The 14497-nt window shown below is 41.0% G+C and overlaps 1 protein-coding gene and 1 pseudogene across 4 annotated transcripts in view; one reads left to right on the plus strand and one right to left on the minus strand.

Moving 5' to 3' along the window:
• Nucleotides 1-14497, minus strand: part of CHCHD3 (coiled-coil-helix-coiled-coil-helix domain containing 3) — a 276250-nt gene that overhangs the window by 126640 nt on the left and 135113 nt on the right. The window lies entirely within an intron of this gene.
• On the plus strand, nucleotides 12217-13166 carry LOC122488295 (annotated as a pseudogene).

Here is a 14497-nt window from a genome sequence, read left to right on the forward strand (position 1 = left end):
TTTTTTAGCCAAAAGGATACTTTTTTTTAACCAAGAGAATAACTCAACCAAGTCAATGATTTTGTCAGTTGAATCACAACTTACATTTTTAGCAATCGGTGTATACAGAAGTGGAATAGAAGTTCTAGACTAGAAGAACTTTTGGAATTAGTTGATATGATATGTGTGTAGGCTCAGACCTGTGCAATGCTCTGCAAACATCCATGACATTCCTAAGTGTCCCAGATGACACAAGGTGCTGGAGAAACAGATGTTCACCTCATTGCCCCTGTCCTCTAAAAGCTCACATCTGCTGGGAAAGTGGAGTAGGAACACAGAAGAAGGATAATAAATTTCACAGTGGATGGAGAAACATTAACAAAAAATGGTTCCAAAAGATGGGGCTCAAGAAAGTGTCAATATGGAAAAGACGTACGTGCGTATTTGCAAGCAAAGGCATTAAAGCATGGAGGGGTGGTAGCATGAAAGTACACGGCAGGGTCAGCAACCTACCAATGGTTCAGGGCAGTGGTGTCTATGCCGCACTCAGAAATATGGCCAAACATGACGTGGCAAAACCGTGCAGGGGCAGACTATGAAGATATGCCTTGCTACCATACTGAGCCTCCAGCTTTACCTGGAGACCAAGATGAGCTGCTGCAGGACTTCTTGCATGGGAGTAACACATCAGAGTTTCATCCAAGACAAACCAAACCACTCCAGAGGCCACATGGAACACGGAGGCAGACTACCTGGGATATGCTTTCAGAGATACAGGCTAAATGTCATGAAGACCCAGACAAGGTCTGTGGCGGCAGGTTTGGATTCCAGAGGTTTAAGGAAGTGGAATCAGTGGACTGTGGAAGAGGAGACGGGAATGGCAAGGAGGACAACCAGATTTCGGATATAGATGGCGGTCTCACTCACTGAGAAAGAGAACAGCAGTTTCTGCTGAAGTTAGCAGGTGGGAAGAGAACACTGGTTAAATGTTACATGTTGAAAAATACAGCCTGAGAATATACATCCTGAAGTTATTGGTCTATGGCTGATGGCTGGAGCCATGGGTGTGATGAGACTGTAAAGAGAGAGTACAGAGGTTGAACAGGAAGTAGTCACAGGAAGCTGTGACAAGCAAATGAGATGATGTGTGTGAATGCATTGCAAGCTGTGCCTTTGAGACACAGGTACAAAATATCAGTATAATAAATAACATCAGGTAATAAAATGTCAGTGCCCGTACTCTTTCATCAATCATCTCTACTGATTCGTCTTTTTATGAGCAGTTCTATGTATTATGGGATATGGACTTAATGATTAGAATCTGAAGTATGACAGAAATTTAGGGAGTACAGTTTATTAAAACATACATTCCCACAGATTACACAGAAGCCCACGACCCCCAGATTAGAACCTCAGACAGTAAAGCGCCCACTACAACAATGAAACAGATGTTAGCCTGTTTCCCCAAAATGTAGTATGAACAGCAGTTTCATGGAAAATCATAAATTTTCTCCAAACTGCTGATGCTTCTGGCCCCTTCCCCAGCTGCCTTTATTAGCCACAATGAAGTGAAATGGGAAATCTCCTTTACTCTTAAGATACACACCAAGTCCCTGGAAACTCTCTATTCATTTCTAACCTCTCATCAGCCATCAACGAACTCTGCTTCTAATCAGATAGGTGCCTGGTAATTTGATCAAATATGTAACCAACTTCAGCCCCTTCCAAGATTACAACACTGAACCTTGCTGAAGCATTTATAATAGGGTCTAACAGCTACCGCCAAGCTGCGTGGAAGCAACTGGTTTAAAACAGCTTGAATTTCTAAAACAAGTGGTATTTTTCAAAAGCTGAAAGACACTGTTAAAATAGCTCTATCACTTATGTATCTATTAAACTGTTTGAAATTGGCAATCTTCAATGTAAGGCTCTTCTTGGAATTGGATGTCCATTTCCAATGTCAGAACAGATTTCAGAAGCACTGGAAGAACTCACCCTTCAGTAAGACTCAAAAGTATGTTTTGGCAAGAAAAACCCAGTCCATCTGATAGAAAACCAATCTGTCAGATACATTTTAGACTTCATTTTAACTTTTTTAAAAGGTTTCATCCTTCACAAGAAGTATCTTAATGTACCCCTAAAGTCAACAATATCCATATCCTGAAGGATCTTCTAACATATTTAAGTATTCATATAGCAAATCTATTGATTGATACAGTTGAGAAAAGGACCCATGAAGCAATTTCAGCCTTTTTATCTCTAAGAAGCACAGAACTTGCAGAAGAGTCCCACAGAAAGACTAGACTAGGATCTTTAGCTGGAGGCCTGATGAGGAAGGTATCCTAAGGGAGGAGGGCAGGCCCAGGAAAGAAGGAAGAACTAGAACATGGAAGAGAATTAAATCAAGGACAAGGAAGAAAAACAAAAAGAAGTTTGGGAGACATGAGCGAAAGCTGAAGTTGGGACAGAGGTATCAGGAAGGGGGCAAGCGAGTCAGGTAAGAGGCATCAACATCTGCTCAGCAATGAAGATGCACCTGCTCAGGACACTGGACTGGGAATTCCATCGCCTCTCACCTGACCATGTTCACCTTAGCTGCTTCAGAGCCCTACTCTAAAGAATAAATCGACTCGGCATTCACACAGAAGAATGTAGAATCTCAGTAAATCCTGTCACTGAGAAAATGGAGGCCATTAGGCTGCAAACTTCTCTCCCTTCAGCTTACCTTTCCTCACACGATCCTTCCTTTCCTCCTTCTCTCACTCTGGAGAGGAAGACCCTCAACTCTCAACTTGGATGTACTCCCAAATTTCTGAGATTTTGCTCTATCAATTTATCACCACCTTTCTTGCATTTTTGATCCTTCTCTTGCCATTGGGGCTCCTTCCCTTAACTCCCAAATACATCAACCTCTTTAAAGAAAATCTCCCAATGCAAAGTGGTGCAGCCACATTAGAAAACTATATGGAGACTCCTCAAAAAATAAGACAGTGTGAGTCATCTTTGTAATGCCAAGAGCACTAATGTAACGCTCAGCACATGGAAAGCACTATATTAATGTGGGAAAACACTAGACAAGGAATGTCAAGGGCTGGTTCAAGCCATGACTCAGTCACTTCTGTGGTAGTAGCGATTTCCACCAAGTCACCTAATGTTTTGATTATCAGTCCCCTCCTCAATAAAATGTAAAATAAGAATTCTTTAATTTGAGGGTATCCAAAGGACCAACAGAGACAATATATATGAAAGTTCTTTGGAAAACCAGTATTATGCAAACAAACATAAGACAGCATTACTAGAATGTTTTAAAACACAATGTATATTGATAAAGATTGCATTTTTTCTCCAAAAGAAATGCTGCTATAAATGATTAAGTACTGGCAACAGAAACTGGATGAGACAAAAACATCAAAGAGGTCTGCTCACTGGTAATATTTTATCTCTTTAAGATTATGCATTGTTTTATCATGCTGAAATATAACATGTTAATCACAAAATATTAAACTAGATTTTAAAATACAGTATTTTGTAGGGGCACCTGGGTGGCTCAGCCGGTTAAGCATCTGACTTCAGCTCAGGTCATGATCTCACAGCTTGTGGGTTCGAGCCCCGCGTCGGGCTCTGTGCTGACAGCTCAGAGCCTGGAACCTGCTTTGGATTCTGTGTCTCCCTCTCTCTCTGCCCCTAACCCACTCTCATTCTGTCTGTCTCTCTCAAAAATAAGTAAAACATTTAAGAAACAAAATTTTTTAAATGCAGTATTTTGTAGCCTTCTGTAACTTCAGGCATTAATTTGGGTAAACAGTCATTATATTACACTCCTATACCTAAATGCTCAGTTATACTTTCAACGTAAATGTCAATTACACGAAATAGCTTTTGAAAAAGCAGCTTTCATTTTTTATGATTCACAGTTAACAATCTACATTCTCACTGACCAATGTAAACGAGCTTGTACATTTCAAGTTTTATAAGAAGAGTATCTTCAATGCCACCCCAACCCCCAACACACACACACATTTAACACCATGTCTGCCTTACTTCTGAAAAGAAGAAACCCACTGTGCAGCAGGCAGTGTGAAATATAATGCAGCTTTACACTGCATTATGAAAGCAAGAAAACAGCCAGCTGTGAGTTAGAAATAGAACAAAATTTCGAGTTGCAAACCCAAGGGACCTTTAGGTAACATTGAAAGTGTTCCTTAATGATGAATAGCTGATTTCATTTCAGACCCACTATGAACACTGTAGGATATATTTAACATTTTAATTTTTGGTTTCAAAAGCAATAAACCTGTTGGTCAGACGGAAGCTTGGCGGTCACAGCGGCCAATCTATCAATCAATCCCACATGGCTGGGCTCCACCAGCAGCCCCTGACACCAATTAGGAAACTGAAATAGCGAACTGCTGCCACCAGGTTACAGTTTTGCCAATTAGAGCACATCCTGGGTGAGAGCGACCAATGAACACTGGAACCCAGGGTCAAGAAAGAGAGGTGAAAAGCACCTTGTGTAATGTGACATGAAAAAGAAAGATTGCAGGAGGGACACAGGAAAGAAGCAAGACAGTCTGAAATCAAACAGTACATTTTATTGTTCACTTGTCAAAGACATGCAGGCACTAAGACAAAGCAAAAGCAAGGCACTTCCCTTGGTCTCTACCCTGGAAGGAACTGCTTATTGGCCAGCACAACTCGGGAGCCCATCACTCTCGTACATGAGCACAGAACCTGCCATCTCCAACTGTTCCCTTTTAGTCAGGATTCACAAGTTATGGCGGCTCACGCAGGGTCTGAACGTCAAAGGCAGACCACTGATAGACCCATATCAAAGTGCTGGAAGGACACTATTTCAGATCAGGCTCATTACTGGCACGCAAAACTTATCCACTAAAATTTCTCTTTTTTACATCCTACAAAATTTTAAGGACCTCCTTTCAATTTTTCCACCTGAGTTTCTCTTCCAAGCCATAGCTTATCACCCTGGCTTATGAAAACGTCATAAAATCTAAGGACCTCAAAATCTTCCCCCTGGAGTCCCTTCATCTAGCCACTGTGTCCTGCCTCAGAATACCTTCTCTTAATTCCATTTAATCTTCTGGCTTTGAGGGACTCCCAGCTGATCCTTTCTGCTCTGTGTCATCTGAAAAAGCAAAAGGCAAAAGAAAGGTTTTCTGACATGAAAACCTTCCAGAATGTGGAAGTTTGGGACTTACAGCTGTCCTTTTCAGAATCAGATATAACCCTGGGCCTTGATGAGTTTCACAAGCGTGAAACAGACAGACAACAACGGTAGGCAAGAACATCCTAAACGTTCAAAAGAACTGTGATTTTTCAAATGCAAAAGTGCTATTATTCATCTATCAACTGAGTCACAAGTGTTATATTTTCCACAGGATCTGATGTCAGTCTCATTGTGCTGACTCAAATTCAACTCTGGTAGCTTTCCGTTCTGCTGCCATCAATTCTGCCACGTTTTTACAAGAATGAGCCCAAGCAATTCTACAGGTGTGCACTTAGCATGCTATACACATCTGTATCTGCACAACAAGGGTGTACTTCAATGATGGACACTGAAAGCATCAGTCAGAATTTAACATAGGTAGCTTCTAAATTGTTCTAGGGCCCTACATAAAAGATATTTTTCCTCTAGAGAGGAGGTTGTCAACCTTGGTTGCCCATTGGAATCACCTGGAAGCTTTGAAAAACTGCCACATCCTAGGTCCCATCCTGCAGAAACATGGATTTCATTGGTTTGGAGTGATATCTGAGAATCGAGATTCCTTTTTTTTTTTTTTTTTTTTTTTTAATGTAAAGCCCTAGTCTGACTTGGTCCACATCTGGATTTCCTTCCCTCAAAAGATACCAGAGGTCAAAACACCACACAGCTGAGCCAAAGATCACAAGTATTTCAAAGGTTTATGGCACACAGGCATACATATGGCAAGAGAGTCTATGGGCAAGGGGGCCACAGGCAAAAGGGCCCTCCTGTGGGTGCAAGGAGACAAAAGAGGGCAGATGCTGGGCATATGTACATGGAACTACAGCATACCAGTGGGATTTCTGAATGATGCTGGCTGAGGACTAACTTCAGGTAGTCCATTCCAGTTGTGGGGAGGGAGATATCAAAAGGACAGGATAGGGTGCACTGCTCGGTCTTGCTGGGAGTAAGAGAAGTGAGTAAAAGCAGCAGCATCTGACATCCTTGTTGATGCTTAAAGGTGTGACAAAATATCATTCTGCTGGCCATGATTTCTCGTGCCCAACTCTTATTTCTCTGCATAGCCAAGTAGAGAAATACCACGACTCTAAGAGTACTTCTCAAATTTTAATGTGCATATTCACCTGGGGATCTTGTTAAAATGCAGATTCTGCCTCAGTAGGTCTCAGCTGGGTCAGAGAGTCTGCGTTTAACAAGAAAAAATGATGCTGCTGCTCCAGGGACCACTCTGGCCCCATTCCCCTCAAGAGTCTCCCCTTGAGTTATAGGCCTCTCACAAATGAAAAGCCCACGGTGGTGGCCTTTGACTTACATGTTCTGCGTCTCTTTCGAGGATCTGTGGGTACTGGCAAAACTGACTGTCCTGGGGATGGGGCACAGACAAGTGGAGAAATGTTGCAGGCTGCAAGGCTCCATCATCTTACTCCATATTATAGCTCCTCCAGTATTGACTGCATGTCTTATGTATGGTCTGTCTCCCACTAGAATGTAAACTCAAAGAAAGGAGCACCATGTGCATCACACTCCCCATCATAGCCCTGGAGCCTTCTGGCACGGAGGAGGCACCCAAATTTGCTGATTCAAGGAGGGACTGGATGAGAGGATGGGGGCACCACGTGTCACACTAGTGCTGGGTTACCCTAGTCTGTGCTACCAGTTCATTCCAGGCAAAGACAAGTGGGGCAATAACCTTAGTCTTGAATTCTGGCCAGTACTTGGGTAGGTCTGCCTGGCAAAGGGTACAAGATGATTAATTTCTGTACCTTCTCAATTCTATTTATAATAACACAGGGGGTATACAGTGTCCAGCACAACAGGAGACAAAACAGAAGAGGTATAACTGGAGGGAGACCATTTTTTTTCCTCTTCGGTTTCCTTCAATTGCCATAATGAACTTGCCTGGCATAAGAGAACTTGAGAAAGAAAGGGAGGCAGCCTCTGGAAAGTACAACCTAAGCATAACCCTGAATCTAAACTCCACAGGATCCCCAAAGGACCATGATGAAATGGCAAAGGAGAAACTCTGAGCCTCAGGAAAGGTATTAATCCATCCTCAGAATTCAATCACTCATAAATGCCTCCTAGCAAAACTACTGAAGGTCTCACAAAATTAGAAAACTAACAAAATTAGAAGTGCAAGTACCTGAGGCAGCATATAAGCAAGTGTGAAACCAGTGAAACCCAGATTTCACTCACTAGCATGAGCCCAAAACGCCAGCACTGATTTGCAATGATTTTCAAACTGTAGGTTGCTACCCATTAGTGGACTGTGAAATCGTATTAGTGGGTCAAAACCCACTGTTTTTGAAAATGGAAACAGAAGAAAGTAGAAAAGATGAAGGCACAAAATGGAATAAATAAAATATGGTATTTTTTCTTGTGTTTCAATTAATTTATCTGTGGGCGGTGGGTCATAATTTAAAATGTATTATTGTAGGGGCGCCTGGGTGGCTTGGTCTGTTGAGCGTCCGACTTCAGCTCAGGTCATGATCTCACGGGTCCGTGAGTTCGAGCCCCGCATCGGGCTCTGTGCTGACAGCTCAGAGCCTGGAGCCTGTTTCAGATTCTGTGTCTCCCTCTCTCTCTGCCCCTCCCCTGTTCATACTCTGTCTCTCTCTGTCTCAAAAATAAATAAGCGTTAAAAAAAAAAGAAATTAAAAAAAATAAAATAAAATAAAAAAATAAAATGTATTATTGTAGGACACAATTAAAAACCCATCTACACCAAGGAGGGCCATATTTTACATAGCATCACACCTAAATAAGTCCTGTCCACAAATTAAGAGGGCACATTTATACTACAGGGATGGTATGGCATAGTAGCTCCAAGCATGGGTCTGGGGCCAAAGTGATTGCCTGGTGACTATGCTCAAATTACTTCACTTCTCTAAGCCTCAGTTACTCCAATCTTATAGGAGCAGGAATACTATCACCTCATGCTATAACAATTATATAAAATATATGTGGAGTTCTTGGCACAGAGCCTGGTATGACTGAGCGCTCGATAAAGTACCATTATCATCACTGCTTAAAGGTAGGTCTGATACGTTTTTTTCCATGATTTCAGTGGTAAAATACTAAGGAACGGGGGTTAAGGTAACTCATGCGAGCAAGACTGTGGCTCTAAATAAGTGAAAAATGAGGAACTCTTTTAATTCTGGGAGAATCTACTTGAAATAAAGAGCTCGCCACTGCAAAAGGGCACGACGGAAGAGTCACTAACTCACAGAAATGCCACGAAGTTAAGACACGGCAAAGAAAGAGAGCACAGGTCAATAAAGGCACAAATTAAATTCTCTCACCAGGACACCTGAATCTTGCTCTTCTTTTCAACTGCCACCAGGAGTTCTGACCCTGGCCCACAAAGGTACGAAGGACCTTAAGCTCGCCCTGTTGCCCAGTCTTATTCAAACGGTGAGGAACCGCAAGCTGTGTTCTTAAGAACCAGTTATTAATTAGAAGCCCTGAAAAGCTGGACAGTGCTCGTAATTATTAAATCCAGTATCAAAAAGGTAGGTGGATAATTACTGTATTCGCTTCTCCAACTGGTCTGGATGAAACAAGCTGACGTTATTCTTGACACAAGGGTTACCACTGGTAAAGCACTCAATTCGCTGGCATCTCATCAATGGTACACTTGAAACTCCTATTGCTTGCTGTTAAACTAACAGTTTCTATTAGGCTAAACACAGTTTGGTAGCCATTGTCAAGAAAATTGGAGTTGCTCAGGCATGGCAGCAGTTACTGATGTTATTTGTTTGGAAGCCTTGTGATTTAGTGAATCACTAGCAATTGTTAAGCAAGTAATTAAACTATAAGCCAAGACCTGTGATTTTCAGTCTTTTCAAAGCAATAATCATCAAAATTCCAAGTACCATTTAACTGATTCCCTTCTAAACATGCTGGCAACGTTTATGTTGTCATTCATCAGTTGTATAGTTTATAAAAACTAGATTGTGGCCTTTATAGAAATCATGTGCTGCTCAACTACTCTGCTAAATAGGAGATGTTTACAGGAAAAATTCACAAAAATTATTTAATGAGAAGTGGACACAAAGACTTTTGGATTTGCTCACAAATATGGCTATCTCAGGTTTAATAATAATTCAAAAGTCCTATTTTTAGGACTGAAATACTAAAATTGAACCAGACTATTGTTCTTATAACCTTTTCCAAATATAAGAATGCATTATATAAATTTCACAATTTCTCTAAGTGCCTTTAAAATTACAAGCAATTTAGTCTATGATTCATGTACCATACCAACTGCATGCAGCTTTTTTTTTTTACTTCGCATCTCAATTATATCTTAATATTATGGGGGCTGAAATGCATTAAATAAATCATATTTCACAGACTCCTGGTAAAGTAATAATACTTACATGCATTTTAGAAGAAATTGGCCTGCATTATAAATGTATTCATAATGTCATTACCTGCCTTTCCACGCTAACTGAAATATTAGGCGGTGGTGCCTACCGACTTCAAGCCACTGATGAAAGCTTTTAGTAAGTCTTATGCTTATTCTGGGGCTGGCAATCAGCTCCGTGAGCTAATATAATATAATCCAATGTTTACCAACAGCAGTTTATCCAAAATATTAACGAGCTCTTATAATTAGTGAAACACTATTAGTCTTTAAGATTTAATCTGGTGGCTAGTATTTCTTCACTGTGCTACATAAAGAGACTGGCTGATCTTTCATCTGTCAAAAGGCATTGCCTTTTCGAAGTACCTTATTATTGTCAAGTGTTTTACTTACACAGCATACTGCCATTAAGGAAATTAATTCCTTAAAAATCTGTTACTTAAAAACAATATATCAGTAGTTTTATAAAATGACAGAAAAAAGAATTCCTAGCAAATACCTTCAACAAGTTAAGAAAATTCATAGCATTTTAGAGACCCGCCAACACAGTTCTTCTCTCTTTCTAACTGTTAAATAGTAAATAATTGTCTTTGGTTTATATCCCATTCTAAAAAACTTATAAGGCACTTTCATGTACATTATCTCCTATGATGTTTCCAATCATTCTGTGAAGTAGGTATCATGGCTATTAATTATTTCTACTTAACAGATGGAAATACTGAGGCTTGTGGATGTTAAATGACTTGCCCAAGGACATAAAGTTAATAATGGTAGGGATTCACACCCTTTCCCCCATGTGACATTGCACACTTGATACGTCTATTTCCAGAGCCTAAGAAAACAATCTGAGTAACCCATTAAGACAAGACAGAAATACAGACTGTACACAACTTGAAAATGGGCTGTTCCACTTGGAATTTGGTTTGGGGAGATCAATGAATCTCCTCTGAAAGAGGAGCCGGAGCTGTGGACTGCACAGCCACCATTCCCATGAGGCATGGGGTGCAATGAACATGAATGAGTGTGTGAGAGTTGGGGGCTGGGGAAAGCAGGAGGAAACCTGGTAACAGCAGGCTATCCCTGCACAGATCCCATTCTGGATCTCTCAAAAAAGAAAGGACTTAGGGCACCTGGGTGGCTCAATCGTTTAAGCATCTGACTTCAGCTCAGGTCACGATCTAGCGGTTCGTGAGTCTGAGCCTCGCATCAGGCTCTCTTGCTGTCAGCACAAAGCCTGCTTCAGATCCTCTGTCTCCCCCAACCCCGTCCCTCCCCTGCTCATGCGTGCACCCTCTCTCTCAAAAATAAACATTAAAGAAAGAAAGAAAGAAAGAAAGAAAGAAAGAAAGAAAGAAAGAAAGAAAGAAAGAAAGAAAGAAAGAATTTGCTAAGATGGTGGAGGGAATATAATAACAAAGCATACTAACCCTTAATGAGATGAGTACTCACAAAAAGAAGAGGGCTTTGCACTGTTTCAAATACTGAGAACTGTCACTCACTCGCTTAAACATTAAAGAGTCTTTTGAACAAACAGGAAGGTTTGGAGAGGAGAAATGAATAGGGTATACTCAAGCATCAAAGTCAAGAGTCTGGGGGATAAAAAAAAAAAAAAAAAACCTTGAAGTCTCGTAATAAATTAAAAAACAAAACAAAACAAACAAACCAAAAAAAAAAAAAAAACAACAACAACAACAACCCTGAAAGATGTATTGGAACAAATGAGTTTGTGGTATTCTCATTTATATTAATTATCATCATAATTTCTTCCACGGTTCAAATTGATTAATTCAAATTTCTTTTCCCAGGAGCCCATCAACTAATAAATAGTCCCTATGGACATATTCTCTTTTGAGGTAAACTATTAAGTAAACACACAGCTCCACAAATGTATCACATGGAAAATTACTTCCTCTAAGGAGCTAGCTATCTAAAAGGTGTGAGTGATAGAAAGCAGAAACAGAATACATTTGTCACTCCCATTAGCATTATTAGTGCTAATGAGAAAGTACATGAACAAGAACATACACCTCTTAATTTGAATGTGTTACAAATAGAGAGTAGATTAGTCACAGCTACCCAGATTAAATTTTAGCACTTAATACTGAAATACTACAAGAGGCAATGCTTACAGTGGTTTTGCAGCAGAATTTCAGCTATTTAATTACAGTTTTCAAACCATTTAACACCTCTTGGCACACAGAAGCTAGATGTGTGTATGAATGTGTGTTATTCAGACAGTTCAAGATTTTAGGTATAACTCAATTATCTGGCATCCCTGGGAAATAAAGTGCTCCATTTAAGTGCATTTTCTATATAACTGAAGCTTCTATCTTCATGCATCCTAAATCCCTGATTAAATCTGTGGCCATCTGTAAAGGAAATCTTTCCTCGGAGTATTTCATTTCCCTGTCTCCTTACAGGCAATTGGACAGAAAGTAGTGAAGTGCTTCCAAGTTGTTTTGCTTTATGGATGAATCAAGGCGATCATTAGGAATATTCACCAGGGGCACGTGGGTGGTTCAGTCAGTTAAGCGTCTGACTTCAGCTCAGGTCGTGATCTAACCGTTCATGAGTTCCAGCCCTGCGTCAGGCTCTGTGCTGACAGCTCAGAACCTGGATCTGCTTTGGATTCTGTGTCTCCCTCTCTCTTTGTCCCTTCTCGACTTTTGCTCTGTCTCTCTCTCTGCCTCTCAAAAATAAATAACGATAAAAAAAATTTTAAGGAATATTCACCACTGAAGCACTTTCATACAGTTCTTACTTTCTATATTGTGTCTTTTCCTTCAATATCAAGCAGTTAGCAGTCATTTCTCCCAGGATCACAGTGATGGCTTCCAATTTACAGATTCCATTATTCACTCCAGTCTTGGGATTTGTTGAATCTTCCATGGACTGGTGGAGCAAATAACTGAACATGTTAAGAAATACATTCAAGCCTTTCTATCTGGCAGAGCCATCAGCTCATAGGAAAGCCAATATGGGCACCTACATGTACATCCAGAAGCTATGGAGGAAGAAGCCATCCAATGTAATGCATTTTCTTCTCAGAATGCTCAGCTGCCAATACCACCGGTATTGCATAAAAAATGAAGACTGGGGTACAAGGCCAAGATTCATGTGCGATGTGGTGGCTGCAAACGCTCAGTGCCTAAGGGTGCAACCTATGGCCAGTTTGTCCATCATGGTGTTAACCAACTAAAGTTTCCCCAAAGCCTTCTATCTGTTGCAGAGGAGTAAGCTGGACACCACTGTGGGGTTCTGAGAGTCTTGAACTCTTGCTGTGTTGAAGAAGATTCCACATGCAAATTCTTTGAGGTTATACTCATTGATCCATTCCATAAAGCTATCAGAAGAAATCCTGACAGCCAGTAGATCATCAAACCAGTCTATCAGCTCAGGGAGATGTGAGGGCTGACACCTGCAAGCCACAAAAGCCATGGCCTTGGAAAGGGTCGCAAGTTCCACTAGACTATTGCTGGTTCTCGCCAAGTGGCATGGAGAAGAAGCAATACTATCCAGCTCCACCGTTACCACTAATATAAGTAATGCTTGTAAAATTCTTACCTAAGAAACAATTTAGGTCAAAAAAAAAAAAAATACACACACACACACACACTCAATAGGCATCAATAGGGCTAGAAATGGGGGCATAAGGAAAAAAACATACGGTTTTATTATTCTCATTAGTACTCAAATTCAATGAGCAAAGTATTTTGCATTTACCCTGTCAGTTTCCATTTTTAGAGAAGACAGCAGGGGAACTCTTAAGGACCCCAGACTCCACAGGTAAGATCCAGTTCAAACACAACCAGAGAAGCCAATTTCTCAATGACAAATATCCTCTCAAAATAATTTAAAGCTGATGCTTCCCAATCATAAAGGTGGGCCTTACTTTTAGGCGGGCCCATTTTCATCCATTCTTACATGATTCCATCTGCTAAAGGTATCATGCTCTGTGTGTTCAAACCAAAAAGATTATGATAGGGCAGCAATTCTTTGGATTCTTTCCTCAAATTTGTGACTATATCCAACATAAGAAGTGGCCAATGTCACTACTTACAACACCAGTTCTTACCTTTGTAGTCATCCTCCACGACAGTACTTAAAAGAAGGCACTGGATTCCTTACAACTTCATACGGTGGGAGTGGGGGTGGGGGACTAGCTGCAGTTACTGCTTAGGCATCCCTATCTATGCACCACTCCCGAGGCCATCCTCAGCTATGCTCCCTCTGCTAAGACTCCCTGCTGCTCAGCATAACCACACTTCAGCTCACATCAATGCCTTTCCTTGTCCTCTTCAAAACATCCCCTCTGAGACCATCAGCCACTCATTGGAACAGCTACTCCTAGACTGGGGTTCTTTCTACAGGTGCTCTGCTTGTCTACATAGATTTGAAACTGGAGATTCCATCTCTTCAACCACAGCCTCATTTCTGTCTTTTTATCCTCCTTAACAAATTCTCTCAAACCTTCCACCTTCACCAACCAATTGCCCACCTCCTAGGGACGCCGGGTTCTCCACATTGCTGGAGACACCAAAAATTAGGAATTCAATCCTGTTCCCCTTAATGGCATCATCTCCTCTGCTTTTCTGATTGCGTTTCTGGCAAACCGCTGGGATAGATGGATGGTCAGACAGGGCAGGGATCTAGTCAGGGAGCATGAGGTGTTTATGAAGACAACAGGGCAATGTGGGAAAGCACTAACAACAGCACATGGATTCCCATGTCCAACTGTGGAATCTCAATATAGATCTCCCAATCCTTGTTAACACTGCCAAACACAACTACGGGAATCGTTATCTACAGAAACGTAACAGGACTACAGTGACGAAAGGTTACAAAGCACATGTCTCATCTCTATGAACTTCCAGAACAAACCTCTGAAGTAACTATGGTCATTTGAAAGATGAGGAAACAGATTCAGG

The sequence above is a fragment of the Prionailurus bengalensis genome, chromosome A2 (genome assembly GCF_016509475.1).
Source record: "Prionailurus bengalensis isolate Pbe53 chromosome A2, Fcat_Pben_1.1_paternal_pri, whole genome shotgun sequence".
Classification (NCBI taxonomy): domain Eukaryota; kingdom Metazoa; phylum Chordata; class Mammalia; order Carnivora; family Felidae; genus Prionailurus; species Prionailurus bengalensis.